This window comes from Mesoplodon densirostris, chromosome 1 (assembly GCF_025265405.1).
Source record: "Mesoplodon densirostris isolate mMesDen1 chromosome 1, mMesDen1 primary haplotype, whole genome shotgun sequence".
NCBI lineage: Eukaryota > Metazoa > Chordata > Mammalia > Artiodactyla > Ziphiidae > Mesoplodon > Mesoplodon densirostris.
Window position 1 is genome coordinate 197,070,107 of NC_082661.1, and position 13,158 is coordinate 197,083,264.

Below are 13,158 nucleotides of genomic sequence, written 5' to 3' on the forward strand. Positions count from 1 at the left end.
AGAGCTCTTCACGAGGTCAGGAGAGAGACCACAGAAGAAAGGAAAGAAAAAAAAGAGCTCTTCACCTATAAGGGACAACCAAAAAATAGGGTTAAATTTTCTCAATCTACTTTTTTAATTTTAATAAAGGCCTAATTTTAGAATCATTTTAGATTTACAGAAAAGTTGCAAAGATAGTACAGAGAGTTCCCAGATACCTTGCACCAGTTCCCTTATTGGTTAACATCTTACTGTGGTAGGTTTGTGACCACGAACCAACGTTGATAGATTATTAATCAAAGCCTATCCTTTTGGCTTCCCTGGTGGTGCAGTGGTTGAGAGTCCGCCTGCCGATGCAGGGGACACGGGTTCTGTGCCCCGGTCTGGGAAGATCCCACATGTCGCGGAGCGGTTGGGCCCGTGAGCCATGGCCGCTGAGCCTGTGCGTCCGGAGCCTGTGCTCCGCAACGGGAGAGGCCACGATAGTGAGAGGCTTGCGTACTGCACAAAGCCTATACTTTATTTAGATTCCTCAGTTTTTACCTAATGTTCCTTTGCTGTTCCAGGAACCCATCTAGACGGTGTATTACCTTTAGTCGTCATGTTTCCTTAGGCTCCTCTAAACTGCAATAGTTTCTCAAACATTCCTTGTTTTTGATCATCTTGACAGTTTTGAGGAGAATCTGCCTCAATGTTTGTATTTTGTACAATGGGTCTCAATTTTTGTTTGTCTAATGTTTTTCTCATGGTTGGACTGGAGTTGTGGGGTTTTGAGAGGAAAACCCTAGAGGTAAGGTGCCAACCTCATCACATCATTTTAGGGGTACATGCTATCAACAGGACACCACTGATGATGTTAACGTTGATATTAACTGGCTGAGGTAGTTTTGTCAGGTTTTTCCACTGTGAGTTAGTTTTTTCCCTCCTTTTCATACTATACATTTTGAAAGAAAGTTGCTATGCAAACCCACAATTAAGGGGTGGGGAATTATGCTCTATCTTCTTGGCGGAGGTGTACCTACATACAGTATTTAAAATTCTGTATTTCTGGGAGATTTGTCTATTCTCCCTTCCTTGTTTGTTTTTAACATTTTTATTGGAGTATAATTGCTTTACAATGTTGTGTTAGTTTCTGCTGTATAACCAAGTAAATCACACCATGTACACACAACCCACAGTCACAACACCCACACACCACCCAAATGTGTCACATACACACACATAGAGCCACACACTTCTGTATAGATATGTGACTCTGGCTCCTACCTCCTACACAGGCAAAGTAAGTGTCCCCAGCCGTCAGTTCCATACAGGAATTTTCCACCAGCTGGAACAGACAGTGGGGTGGCAGGGTCAGGGAGACTGATGACAGAGGCATAGGGAGAAGACACCCCATCTCCCCTCTCACGGTTAGCCCACACTCACCGAGGTAACAAGCTTTTCCAGGGACTTGAATTCGTCTATCCCATACATTTGGTCTTTTCTTTCTACAATATCATGCAGCTACAAGGGAATTGGAGATGGTGGGCACACAGCCAGGGCTTGAGGACACAGCAGATCCTGTCTCAGGAGACAGGCTCTTGCTTTCTGCTGCGTTAGACTCCAAGGGCCACATCCTGGTGTCTGCCAGCAGCCCACCCTTAGCGAGTGGAAAGCTCCTCCATCCACACCTCTGGTGTGTAGGTTTCCACAGCACTTGCTATTCATTGGCTGTGGCTATCTGTTCTCCAGACAGTCGGGGTGGGTAGAGGGCCATCCTCTGGGGGTCTCTGGGACAGCTGGCTGCCTTTGAAAGCTTTCCCCATCTGGGCTCAAGAGTGGCACCTGGTTAGCTGAACACCTGGTTAGCTGTTCTGAATTACCTGGTATTTCTTATAGTCTTTCACACCCAGACAGTAAACTTTGGCCCCCATATCCCGAGCTTTTTCAGCCTAAGAGGGAAAAAAAGGTTGGAATAAAAATACCCCAATACATGGAGCACAAAGCTGGTAGTGATGGACAGGACTCACTTCACTCATAGTTTCCTGTAATGTCGTTGGCAGCAGTGGTCCAGTGGTCAGAGGGATAATTCAGGCTGGAAGCACTGCGATCTGCAGAAGAAGCAGGGAGTGGCCTGGTCAGCAAGGCACCTGGAGTGACCAGCCTCAGGCTGCCAGGCCCACAGCACTGCTCCCACACCTCCTCCTCCTGCGGAGAGGCCACCCTGACCTGAGTACCCACCACCCAGAGCACCGGGAGGGAGAAGGGGTCTCAGCCCAGGACCCACTTGACAGACGAGGAGCCTGAGTCCGGATCAGAGCCCTTCCTAGTGGACCTTCACTATGGGCAGGTGGCACAGCCTTTGCCCTGAAAGGCAACTGCAGCTACTTCACTGGACAAGGACAAGCCTCTCAGGTGAGCACAGGGAGGAGCAGCTGACTGACTGCACAAGGCATCCCCCTGTGTCTGGGGGGCAGTGGGCTCTGTCCTGGGCGGCGCCGGCAGGCACTCCTGCTGGCTCTGTGGGTCCTGCTATTCAGAACTCGAGGTCAAGGTGCTTGGACAGCAGACCCCGCCCAGCTCCCCGCCTTTCCCCAGCAGCCCATGCATCCTTCCTGACAAGCGCTGCAACCCTACAGTCTCGATGCAGCTGGTCTGGGCCAAGTACAGCCATTTCCACAGTCGGAGGCACAGTCACAGGATGAGAGTCAACCGGAGGGAAGAGGCTTAAGGGAAAGGAGGAAGAGCCAGAACTGTGGTGGACACAGTGTGGGCAGCCAGGGGGACACCAAGGTCTCTGTTCCCTAAACTGAACCCCGTCTGCTCGCCATCCTTGGAAGTTCTCTTTTCTTTTTCATGCAGCCCAAACATAGGTCAAGCACTTGATATCTAGTAAGACCCAGGAATGTAATGCATGATCCCATGTGGTTCTCAGAAGCATCCCTGGGGGTGGTTTTCCTCCTCACTGTGCAGAGGAGGAACCTGTAGCCCAGAGAGGACAAGGGACTCGCTCCAAGGTCAGCGCTAGGAATTGGCTGAGGGGGGTCTGCACCAGCCCTCGCTGAGTCCCGCGCCTGGCCCTGTCCCACCTGAGCACAGTGACGTCAGCAGGCAGCTTACCTCCTGAGTTAGCTTGTTGAATCTGCTCATTTGCCTGCAACAACATGAAGGAAAGTTGGGGGAGGGCAATGAGATGACCCCAAAATACTCTAAGAACTTGATAAAGCAGAAGAAAGTCTCAGAGCTGTAGGATCCGTACCTTTTAAAATCCTTCCTGCATGTGTGTGGTTCCTGTAGGTACTATATTCTGAAGTCTGCTGAGGCCATCACGAATTTCACTTCCGAAAAAATACAATAAAGGGGGTTGAGGAGGAATGAGGGTTGACTGTTACAAAACAGACCACTTGTCCTGGTGCCATTCTGCCCTGTGGAGACCTGCCTGGACCAGAGAGGACACAAGTGGCCCTGTGGTGACCTCTCTGCCTGTGTCTTTGACACTGACAGGCCTTGGTCAACGCTTCTCTGTCCCCCATTCAGCGGGTGTGGAGGATGCTGCTTTGCTGGTCCCATGGGTAGGGCCTGGCTTTCAATGTGCTCATCCCTGTCTCAGGCATGCAGAGCTCAGGGGACTCAGCAAGGGCCCTGCCTTCACCGTCCGTGGTGAGGGGGGAGCACCCATGGATACGCACCTGTGAAATCAGCACCCCCAGTGTGACTGGCGGTACTGCTGGCACCTAAAGGGTCCCTGGTGAGGGCACATCACCTTCCAACAGGCAAGGCTGAGTGTGGAAAGGTCACTGTGCTGATACCCCTGCCCTGTCCCCTCCTCCCCTACCACAGACCCCTGAGGTGGACTTGGACCCTCCAAGCCACTTCCCCCTCTGGATCCGTACTAAAGCAAGTAGTCAAGCTGCTGCATTAGAGTGTAGGGCTCCTGGGCTTCATGTGCTCCTAAAGAAATAGACCATAAGCTGGAAAAGAGGCCTGAGGCCTGTCCACGCAGGCGGAAGAGCAGTGACCCCAGGCTGCCATGGGGATGGGCTGTCGGCCTCTGTTAAAGCAGATAGCAGGGGAAGGGACTGGGACACACCAGGGGTGGGGCTTAGGTTCAGGCTAATGCAGTGTGATGGGCTGAGCTGTCACAGCAAGTCTAAGGAGAACGTGGTCCCTGAAGGCTGGCTCTTGCCTTGCGCAGAAGGGATTCTGCCGTGAGGTGCGATCTGAGAGCCCCAGGTCCTGCCCTGCCTGACCCAGCCCAGGAGCTGAGGAAGTTGTGACCCAGGTCCAGTGGAGGCCACACCAGGCCCTGCCCACCCCAGCACAAACACCCTCCCCTCTTCCTGACACTTTTGGGAAGATTTCTGTTTTGTTGACAGCACCCCCAAATATGCTGGAGCTCTCATCTCTCCACAGCCTTCGGTCCAGGACTGAGCTTGGACAGACTTCACTCCTGCCTGAGCGGGCCTTTTTCTTGGGCAGCCCCCCCACCCCATCCTTACTCCCAGCTCTGTGCACTAGCCTGCTTATGCCCTCATCAGGCCCTTCGCTTCTTAAGATTCCAGCCCATTTTTCACTCCCCTGAGTCCACCCCCACTTCTGACACCTTCCCTTGAGGAAGACATCGTCACCTCCACTTCCATAGAGGACCCAGGAGACCCTCAAGAGCCTCCCCACAGCTCCCTTGGTTCAGGCTCTGAACCCCTGCCTTGGAGGAGGCAGTGGTCCTCCTGTCCCCCACGGGCAGCTCCTCCCCCAGAGGCCCCCACCCAGTCCCCGTCTCTCTTTCTGTCCCCTGTCTGACAGCCCCCCGCTGACTTGCTGTCTTCCACCTCAACCCCACTCAGGTCTCTCTGAAATGCAGAAGACAGGGACACACAGAACCACGCCTTCCCCTAGCTCACCTAACAGGAAGCACAGCCCCTGCTTCTCCTGGGAGCCAGGCATGGGGAATGCTGCGTCCACGCACTGGCACCAGCGCACTCCCTGGGTTCCGATCATTTGCCTCATGAGCATGTTAACCTCCCGGCTACTCAGGATCTCCATATCTTCCCACCTCCAGGGTTTTGGGTACATCGCTGGGCCCTCCTATTAGCCCACCTAAGACGCTGGTATGTCATGCTTCCCTCCTGCACCCCAGCCCACACTCATGGGCTCCCTTGTCTCAGACCCACCAAGGGACCAAGCTCCCCTCCACTGAAGCTCCAGCACTTCCGCACTGCCCACCCCTGCCTCCTGGCTCTGACTGTGCCTCCCCTTTTCCCCCACTGACCCAGAGCAGAGAGTGACACACAGAGCAGGTGCCCAACACAGGCCAGTGTTCACAAAGGGCCCACACGTCTGCTCCACCAGGTCCCAGGCGTCTTTGCAGTGAGCCAGTTCTCAGAAAAGGGAAGAGCGCTGAGAGGACACAGGACAGGCGGAGGGCGGGGCTTAGAGGGGGCGGAGATGGTCTAGCAACACGGGGTCTGCCAGGGCCAGCGCAGCCAGGGGTCAGTGGGAGCCATGGAGCCGGGGCTGGGGGTCAGAGTGGAGCCTGAGGGGAGCCCAGGACGGCCCAGCCTGCTCCCAGTGGGTCCACATGAGGTCTCAGGGTACCCCTCAGTTCCCTGATTTTCCCTGTGAGCACTCCCACGAGGCCTGCTTTGGGGGATTCAAGCAGTACTTACCTGTCTGAGATGAGTTTCATGAGGGTGTGACCCAGTGTGGAGTAGGTGATGAAGGACACCCGCAGGTTAGGGCTGGAGAAGTATGAAGACAAAGTCAACAAGCAACCAGCAAGGGGGTGCATGTGAATTTCCCAGCTCCCATTCCAAGTGTTTTGCTTCGGGGACTCGTTTCCTGAACACTGGAAGTTCCTATAACTTAGTAAAGGATTCTGAGACCTGTGGAGGTGTGGGGCCTTCCTGCTCCCTCCTTATACGCCCATCCCCCCAAAATCTCTCTGTCTCTCTGTCTCTCTGTCTCTCTCTCTCTCTCACACACACACACAGAGGCATGCACAAGAAGATAGATACTCATGTACTTCTGCATGAGCCTCCCAACTGGCCTCTTTTCTACTGTAAAATTCTCTGAGCCTCACCCCTTTTCTCTCCTTGCCCACCTCCCCATGTCCTGCCCATCTCAAGGAAGTCATTCTACCTCTTTTCAGCCTTTCACACATCCCTCCCTTTTCTCTCCCTCCACTGTCTTCTGCCCCATTGACCCTCATTATTTTTTCTCTCAGTGGCTACCATAGGTCCCTAGCTGTGCTCTCTACTGCTCTTGGCTCTTGTTGCAAATCATTTTAAGCACTCTTATCAGACTTTACTACCTGGAGGACCTCATGTATCATATCAGACACTTGCTCAAGAATCATCTAGAGTGCCCAATTACAGCAGATTTCTAAGCCCCTTGGCCTGGCATTATGAGCCTCAGTGGTTTTGGCTCCACAGTGCTCTGTCTAGACTCATCTCTCAGCCTTCCCTGAGTTAACGCTACTCTCCAGTCCAATAGACCACTCACTCCACAAGAAATCTCCTTGATCATTCTTCTACCCTCTTTTCCCCATTCTTTAGGATCTCGTTCAAAATTCCACATCCCCGAGAGAGTCGTACTTGACTTTCAAAAGATAAGAATACTTGCTTTTTCCTTGAAGTTACGAGAAATTCCTTTTCACTTTTCTTTTAGCCCTTGGCACAATTTAACTGGGTGTTTGGTTACTAGTTTGCCTGTTTATTAATCAGTGCGGTCCTCAAGGGCAGACTGTGTCCCCTACAATGTGGCCTGACCCCAAGCAGGAGCCAAGAAAGGTGCTGAGACCTGATGGAACCAGCGTGATCTGTCCTTTCTGCTTCAGAACAACCCCCTGGACTCTGTGCTCCCGACCAAAGGAACCTCTGTGACCACCGAGTTTAAAGAGCTATGTACCCTGCCCTGCAGAAGAAAACAGTAGCCGTACTTTGTGTACTTCTCCAATATTTCATCCACTACTATGTAAATGTCCTTCCAAATATCGTTCGCCTTCTGTGACCTGAAAACCAAGAAGACCTGAGTCGGAGGGATGAGGCGCATCCATCCAGTGGGCAGTGTTTCTGCCTCTCGAGCTTCCAGCAGACACTTTGGCAAATCCTCCCAATCCCAGGTACCGAAAGGCTGCCACACTCCCTCAGTGACCTCAGTGGGTCACCCTGGTGGTGACTTTCATCACTGTGAGTGCTGGGGAGGGTAAACAACCACACCCATGTGCAGGGGGATGAGGGTCTTTAGGTGGCAAACCAGGATGGTTGATCATTTTACTTGGGGCTTTAAGACAAGAAAAGAGGGAGAATTCATTGGTTAGAAATGCCTCTAGTGCTTCTGACACATTGGCTCTCGTTGTCCCTCACGTATGGACACCCAACAGGTACCCTGGCCTCAGGCCAGGGAGCATGTGTTACTCAGACTGTTTTATTACCGTTTTATTTTTTTCTCATCAGCCTGCAAACTAGGCCTGGGACACTGCTGTCCTGACATCATGATACCCACCAGCAGTGAAAACTGTAGGCCCTTCCTGGTCTCCTTCAAGTTTTTTGCTCCCATTGTCTGTAACTTTAGTGCCAGGATGGAGACTGAGGAGCCTGAAGGGGGTGAGGGTGAGGAGTGTGCTATGTTTTCAGATAAGACTGGCCTATCCCACTGTAGCCATGCTCTAGGCTTACTCCTCACTGATGGCCTGGGGATGGGAAATGGGTGCCTAGGGCCCATCCTTGGAAACCGTCAGCTCCTCTTCCCCTTTGCAGAATCCAGCAAGACTCAGTCCTGTCACACCCACTAGCCTCTGGGCTACTTCATCCAATGTCTAGGAGCTTTCCCCCTTTCCAGTTGATTGCATAAGCAAATACCTTCCCTACTCTACCTCCCAGAATGTTTTGAGGATGACAGATGTGCAGTAAAGGGCTCTGGGGACCGTAAAGTGCTTCAGTGATATTGGGAGCCATACCACTGTTACTACTGAATGAGTAAAATGTATCCTCAGCCCCACGGAGGAGTTGAAAATGGAACCTAGGCAATCTGTCCAGTCTGAGGACACGCCCCTCCCTTTCCTTCCTTGAGGGCCAGAAGGTACAAAATGCACAACCCAGGTTTCCCAAGGCCACAAGCAGACAGACCCAACTGTTCCTCATGTGCACACAAACTGCAACGTGGGTCTCCAATTTGTCAAAGAAAGAAGCAAAACTTTTAGAACCAGCAAAGCAAAGGACTTTCTAAGCAGTGACACTAGGAGAATGCCTAACAGATGACATAGCAATCTCCCTGGGGCCCAGGAAAAAGAGAAGTCATTCAGGTAAATAACAAAACAAAACAAACACCAAACAAACCCAGAAATCCCAGTGAGCTTCTTCCAAGTGCTGACAAGACAGCTTCTAGCAATCACCTGCCCCTCGAGCTGTTTCAGGGACGTGCAGGTCACAGATCCAGGTCAAGCTGATGGAGAGACTGACAACCATCCAGAAACTCTATGGTGCTTTGTTTACTTTCCAAATATAAATGTTCCCGGGAACAAAGGGCTGGGGCACTAATTCTAACTCAGGAACAAGGAGGCCACAGAGGTGTGTTCCTTGGGTCTAATCAAGACTGTTCTTGTCTCCCCTCTGTCAGAGGCTGGGTTCCCTTGGACTACTTCCTGTCATCAGTGGTCCTGTGGACAGAGGTGCCCTGAGGAGCACCCGGGCCAGGCAGGAGAGCCACTCACGCGTCCACTCTGAAGTACAGCTCAAAGGCACCCTCGCAGGATTTCAGCTTCTCCCAGTTGTTTCTGTGATGGCTGGGGCCCAGGTGGAAGCTTCTGTTGTTTGGGAGGTGGTGCAGGGATCTCCCTGGGCACAGCTGTAGAGGCTGTAGCGCCAGCATCAGGAAGAGCATGGAGCCCAGCATCCTGGGCCCAACATTCCCCATTTTCTTGGCCAGCCCCCGTGGTCCCACTGGACCCTGGCCACTTCAGGCCATCTCAGGCTGGGGCATGTGCTACCTCCGCTGGTTCCCAGGAACCACTCCTCCTCCAGCCCTTTCACTAAGGTGCACTGGGGTGTAAGCCTCCACTGGTATTTGCCCTCAGGGCAGAAGAGGCAAGAGGCTGGCCTCGGGGGATGTCCTCACTACCTGCATAATCCTCCTCTGTGATGTCCCTTATGATGGACAGGAAGGTTGGCATGGTCTGCTCAGTGTCCTGCTATTGACAATCCCAGTGGGGAGGCATGGGTGGGAGTAAGATGAAGCGTCCATTTGTTCTTTATCCCAATCCCTCTCAGGTGGCCATTAAATTCCTCGGGAAACCCTGCCTTTCTGTCAACTGAAAGAAGGCAGCTGAGGTGGCTTAGATAAGGGCATCACTGTTGGGTCAAGGAATTGGGAGCCTAGAGTGCTGCAGTGGTCACTCGTGTGACCCAGTGGATGGAAGGGTCTACAAGTGGAGGAAGGCCCGTAAGGATGTCAAAGTCCTTTGTGAATGAGAGACATTGCAGTTATCTTCTTCTGTGTAGCAAATCACCCCAAACTCAGTCGCATAAAACAAGAACTATTTTATTATTCTCCTGGGTTCTGTGACCAGAAATCAGAGAAGGCTGAGTGGCAATGGTTTGTCTCTGTTCTATGTGGGCATACACAACGCTAAGTCAAAAGTGATTAAAAAGCCAAGACTGTGAATGTAAAACTTCTTAGAATACCTTAAACAATTGATTTTATTACCTTCATTTTTATATGCATAAAAGAAGAGTGATATATGCTAAAATCCTTCTCTAGTAAGCTTAGCTATTTCAATTCGTAAACCATAAATTGGAAGTGATCTAAAGCATTTTGGGAGTGGTATTTAAAATAATGGGATATTTTAAATAAATGGTGTTTTGGAATTGAGACAATTAATTAGTGTACTTCTCCCAATAGCCTATTAAGTTTTCCTTGCTTCATATTCTTCATGACACTTGGTATTGTCCTATTTTTACATATTTTCCTATCGATTCAGCATCTCTTTTTGGTCTTAATTTCCATTCTTCTCATTACTAATGGGATTGGTCTTCTGTTCTAGAGACTTAGGGCCCTTTCTGAAGGAGGTAACAGGTGTCAGGGCCTGTTCCAATTAATTCTTGCAGTTTATGTGCTTGGTGAGCTTGGAATGTGAACCTACATGTGGTTAGCAGGCTTTTACAGAGAATGTTCGTGTATAGGAACCGCATGTCTTGGTACCCAGAGTTGAAAGTCCCAGTCATGACTTTTCTTACACCCCTGTCCTCATCAGACACTTCTTGATGATTCTGAGAGTCGGCTTCTATCAGAAAAGCAACTGCACAGGATCCTCCCCACACTGATACAGGGACCTTCTCGGGGGGAGAGAGGGCATCCTTGTCAAATGCCAGATCTCAGGGAGAAGCTGTCCCCATTGAACCACTGTGGGTAAGGTTAGCTGAGAGAATGTGTGCGGATGCCTTTTGTCAGGCTGCTCCTGTTATGATGCTGGACTTGAACTTATGACAACTTTTTTCTTCATTCATTGAGATAATCATGTTTTCCTTCTCCATTTTGCTGATGTGGTCAATGCTATCGATATTTCAAACCTGAATCAGACTTGCATTTCCGGGGTGATCCCTAATTGGTCTTGATGTATTGCCCTTTTTATACATTGCTGTATTTCATTTCTTAGTATTATGATCAGGGTTTAAAAAATATCGTTTATTATTTCTTAATTCTATTTTTGGTTTTGAGTTTTAAAAAAGTAATTACTCCAGCTTCATCCCAGCTGGAGTCATACGTTGGTAGATTTGGAAAGGACTGTGGAGATAATTTAGCCCAAGCCCAGTTTATTGATGGGAAACTGAGGCTGAGAGAGATGCAATCGTCAGTTCAGGGTCACTCACTGGATTGATATGGCCACTTCTGTCTCTTCTAGGAACACTGGCTGTCATTAATCTCTGATGTCAATGGCATCTCCTTTGAGGAATCAGTCTGGACAGGATGTTAGTAGAGGCTCAGATGTCCCTGGTGGCACAGTTTGGACATCCTTTGAGGATAAAATAGCAAATGAAACCCAGAGTCACACAGGAGTGGGATGAAGGGTAACACTGGCATGTGCTTCCTCAGGAGCTGTTGAAAGCTCAGAGGTTAGACATAGAATCTGATTTTTTTTCTTTTCTTTTTTCTTTTGTGGTATGCGGGCCTCTCACTGTTGTGGTCTCTCCCATTGCGGAGCACAGGCTCCGGACACGCAGGCCCAGCAGCCATGGCTCATGGGCCGAGCCGCTCTGCGGCATGTGGGATCTTCGTGGACCGGGGCACGAACCCGTGTCCCCTGCATCGGCAGGCGGACTCTCAACCACTGTGCCGCCAGGGAAGCCCTAGAATGTGACTTTTTGATGGGGTAAAAGTTTGGGAGAAGTTGGAAAGAAGGCAGGAAAAGGAGACCTAAACCCTCAACATGCCCTCATTTGGTGTTTGGGTCACATGGTTGACTTGTTGTTTACCTCTGGGGGCTCTGGGTGGGGGGACATGGCCAGTGCAACCAAAGCAGGCTTGGGGACACACACTTGGGTTTCAATCCCAGCTGCGCCTCATCCTTGCAGGCGACATGGGGCAAGATGCTTAGTATTGCAGGACTTGGGTCCTCTTCATCTGTGAAAGAGGGTGATGACCCTCCAGGTGTGTTGAAGATGGAAGGAGGTGACATATGCAAAACATGTGTCACAGACTCCTGTTGCCTAGATAGTGAGAAGGAGGGCAGGCCCCTGTGCTTCCTTTTACAGGTGGGGCAGGAGGCGGGGCGAGAGGAAGGAGCTAAGTTGGACTCAAGTGATGTTCCTGTGAGGAGGGAGCGGAGCTGTCCCCTCCTCACGGTCCTCCCGGGCTCAGGAGATGTATTTGCTAATGATGAAAACTCGGAACACTCAGCTGAGTGTGGTCCAGCAAACCTCTCACAAGCTGAGGGGGCGCTTGAAGATGGGTTTGCAAGCCTCAAGAACTTGCTGGTGGAGCAGATCAGGGAAGGGCAGGGATGAATGTCTTCCCAGAAGGGCTGATGGCTCCCTTTCCTCCTGGGTGCCACCCTCACTTATGGCCATTGTGTGTCTCCCCTGCAGCCGTGAGCGCCTCAAGGGCAAAGCAGAAGCTGATTCACCTGTTAGTGCCCAACAGGTTGTCCCAAGAGGGCATTTGACAGTTGACAGCTGAGCAGAGCAGAAGCAAGTGTATGAACATGTGAAGAACAGTTGTGGTCACTTCAGGAGAGTGGAGAGGGAGACCCAGACTTGGTGCAGGGGCAGGGCCTGGTGGATAGATGGCTGCCCCCAGGTGTGGGAGCAGGCAACAGGAACAGCTCCAGACCCAACCCACCATGTCTGGATGCGACCGTCCAGCTTTTCCCCTCTGGTCACCTGTGCTGCCGCAGCTCCTGTGTCCAGGGGTTTAAAGTGTCCAAGCACATCTGATGATTTGTGAGGAAAGGTGGCGTGCAGAGCAGCAAGGAAAATCATCTGCTGTGAATCAGGGTGCAAGCATATTAGAGTTGTCAACCAAGTCCCAACTGACTGGTGGAAGCCTTGTGTAAGTACAGCAGCTGCTGCCTGGATGCTGACAGAGGTGGGGCAGTACTGAGCCTGGCCTCTGGGTGGCAGGGTTGTGCGGTGTGGTCCCTCCTCTGTGATGGAATCCTGAAGGTGAGAGCAGGTGGCATTGCGCTCTGAGTCAGGGTGAGTTGCTGCATCTATAGCAGTCTGCGTTCTTTAGATACCAACAACAAAGACCGACTCTGGCCACCTTAGTCAAGAAGATGAGTTAGAAGGTTTTGGTGAGGGTGAGAAGCGATGGGAGAGGAGAGAATAGATCCCAGCATCAATGGGAGGACTGGAGAACTAATCTTGGAGAAATACAGGGCTTGAGCTGCTTCAGAGAGTCTGGTAATCCCCTCAAACTGAAATTAGGTGTTCTTAGGAAGGATGATGGCAGCGTAAATTCAAACCAAACCATCGGATGTCTGCTTTTCTCTCATAGTTAGCATGTAATCCTGCCTTCCCATTTGCTGGTTTGAGAACCTGGGTACAAAAGAGTGCCCTTAAGTCCGCGGCAGCCAACACTTCCTGAGAGTGTGCTACTTGCCACCTCATGAAGCCCTGTGGGGTACACAGAGAAACAGACACGCAGTCTTTCTCCAGGAGGAGAGGATCAGGCTGGGTAATAGCAAGGACAGTGTTGGGGCCCCAG